The 3,014-nt window shown below is 28.2% G+C and overlaps 1 non-coding gene across 1 annotated transcript; it reads right to left on the reverse strand.

Annotated features, from left to right (window-relative positions):
* Window positions 1-640: 640 nt before the first annotated feature.
* Window positions 641-722, reverse strand: TRNAS-GCU (transfer RNA serine (anticodon GCU)). The gene has a single exon. It is a non-coding gene; the product is annotated as a tRNA-Ser (tRNA).
* Between the last annotated feature and the right edge of the window lie 2,292 nt (window positions 723-3,014).

Genomic DNA, 3,014 nt, shown 5'->3' on the forward strand with positions numbered 1-3,014 from the left:
TTTTTAATTTGAATAAATTCAAGGTAGGTTTTATGGAGATGTTTAGCATCTAGAGATATATTTGTGGCCTATATTAGAGTGATTAAGGCTATGTATGATGGAGTCAAAATTCGAGTACTGAGAATAGTGGAAGGGAACTTAGAAACTTCATAGTCGAGATGGGGTTATGTAGAAATCATCTCTTAGCATGCGTTTATTTGTCTCAGTGATGGATGAATTGGCGCAACATATTAGAGGTACCATGGTACATGTTATTTTCTGATGACATAGTATTGATTGACGAGACATGCAACAAAGTTAATAATATACCGGAGATTTGGGGATATACACTATAGTATGAGTTGAACAAAAACAGAGTGCATGAAGTGCAAGTTTAGTGACGCATCACTTGAGGCGGTTATGGGAATGAGATCGACACACAACTCATCTCCAAGAAAGGAAGCTTCAAGTATCTTAGGTTAATAATCTAAGAAAATAAAAGATCGAGGATGATGTCACACATCGTATTAGCGGAGTGGATGAAATGGAGGATCAAAAAAAGTCTTATTTAAATTTCGAAATCTAAAAAGTTTCACAAAAATTGAAACGCAGAGTTCTATTTATAATTTAAAACTATAAATTTTAAAAAAAGAACATCAAACGTCGCCTGTGAGATTCGAACTCACGCGGGGAAACCCCACTTACTTAGCAGGCAAGCGCCTTAACCACTCGGCCAAAGCGACGCTATGTTTCATATGAAGTTTCTTTCGTCAATATCTTACAATGTTTAATCTTTAATTGTAGGATTATTGAAGTTCTTCCTAAAAATATGTTACCCCATCCGTTAAAAAAATGACATTATTTTTTAATCGTCCAATCCAAAAAGAAAGATACTTCTTTAAATTTGAAATAATTGAATTGAGCATTGCATTGTATCCTTAAAAACAAGTCTGTTACTGTCAAATAAATGTTATGACAAGTTAAAGAATGCAAATTTAAGAAAATTGAATAACCACAACAACATACCAGTGAAATCTCACAAGTGAGGTCTGTGAAGGATAAACAGTACGCAGATCTTATCACTACCTCATGGAGATAGAGAGGATATTTCCAAAAGACCCTCAGCTCAAAAAAATTTAATAACCACATAAATATTATATCATATTTAAGATCATAAATTTTAAAAGTCTTCATTTTCTATTTTTCAAATTAATTAAGTTTCGTAATATAAATTGAAATGAATAAAATCCTTCATTCATCAATGCTATTATAAATTAGTATATTTTTTGGCCTAATCCGACGGCATTGTCAAGATTAAGATTTTGTTTCATCAATTACAAAATTCAATCATAATCTTGAAATATATTGTATTAGAGTGAATTTGTAAAATGTATTGTATCAAAATAATATCATTATGTAATATTTACCAAAGCTAATCCAACATTAGTAATCTGTCTATATGTTAAAGTGACATTCTTTTTTTTAATCCAACTATTATATAAATAAAAATTAGTTAATAAAGTTATTCGTAAATAAAAATATCAACAAAGATTATCTTATTGTAACAGTAAATAAGTCATAACAATCGTCATGATTATTATTTTGATCCCTAAAATAAAATAGGAAAATCATTATAAATGTGATATTCAAAAAATAAAATTGGTCACTCAAACAAAAGTCATATCAAAATCAACAATATATTTATAATAGTATACTCATCCTTTGTATCAACATCATCAACGTTCCCCACACCAGTACAACAATCGACGTCTTTCATATAAGGTAATAAAGACGATAATTTTTTATGAACATATTAAAAATAAATTACACACAACATTTAATAAACTCATGTCAGTATTCACAGACATCAACAACATGAGTATATTAAAAATGTACCTAGTTGAGCGCAAAAAGTAACATATACAACATGCAATCTAGAGGTTCAAATCGTACATGCATAAAGTTTTTTTTCCTTTTTAATGCTTTGGAAAATGGTGAAGTCCCAGATTAAAGACTAGTTGGGCTCAACTTTTCGGCTTTTGAATCCTTTTTAATTATTTTTTTCTTTTATAACATTTCTTTTTTTTCTTTTGTCTTTGTTTAAATTTATTAGATACATTCTTTTTATTTTTATTTTTTATTCTTCTTATATTTATTATTCATTTTATTTCAACGTAACTCTTTTTTTATTTACTAACTTGAATAAACTCTTTTAAAAATGATGAATTATATTAATCTTGAAAATGAGATAGAAATATAATTTTTTTAATAAGGTAAATTAGATGTAATTGAATGAAGAAAATTGAAAATCATCAACACCCTTTTAACAATATCAATTTAATAGAATTCATGGAATTTCTGTTTTATTTTTTCAATTCTATTTTAGAAAGATGGAAACTAAACTTATTTGATTTATTCCTCATTTGTCTTTTTTGTAAATGATGACTAACCTAGTTAAGTGAACTATATAAACTTAAAATTTCAACGATGTCATTTATTTTTCTTCTGAATATGTATTATAATATTAGTAACTCTATTCTTGCACACTTTTAGAGAATCTTGACCATTTTCATAATAACATGTGATTGAATGGATACTAATTTAAAATTTTAAAAAAGTGCAAAAAAAAAAAGTAAAACATTATAAACTAAAAGTATAAAAAGCACAACAAATTTTAAGAATACTTGATAGAGCAGGGTAAAATCGGGAAGAAATGTTTAATGTGGTATGATAAGATAAGTTAAATTTAGCAGGGTAAATTAAATATTTTTCTTCCCTGTCTCGCCTTTTCATCCTCTAATTTCCATGTGTTTAAGAATTAACTTATAATACCACCAATCCACTAAAAATCATTATTCAACATATCTTTATTTTTGGTATCATTGATTGCTTGTACAAAGAGCATGTTGAGAGGGCTATTACGCTCACCCTGCACTTGCATTACCACCTGAATTTCTTCTTTATACTTTAAACCCCTTAAACAAAAAATCTGGCTTCGCCACTTCCCTTAAGTAGGGTTGGGCGTTCGGTATTCG

This window comes from Solanum dulcamara, chromosome 9, assembly GCF_947179165.1.
Source record: "Solanum dulcamara chromosome 9, daSolDulc1.2, whole genome shotgun sequence".
Lineage (NCBI taxonomy): Eukaryota > Viridiplantae > Streptophyta > Magnoliopsida > Solanales > Solanaceae > Solanum > Solanum dulcamara.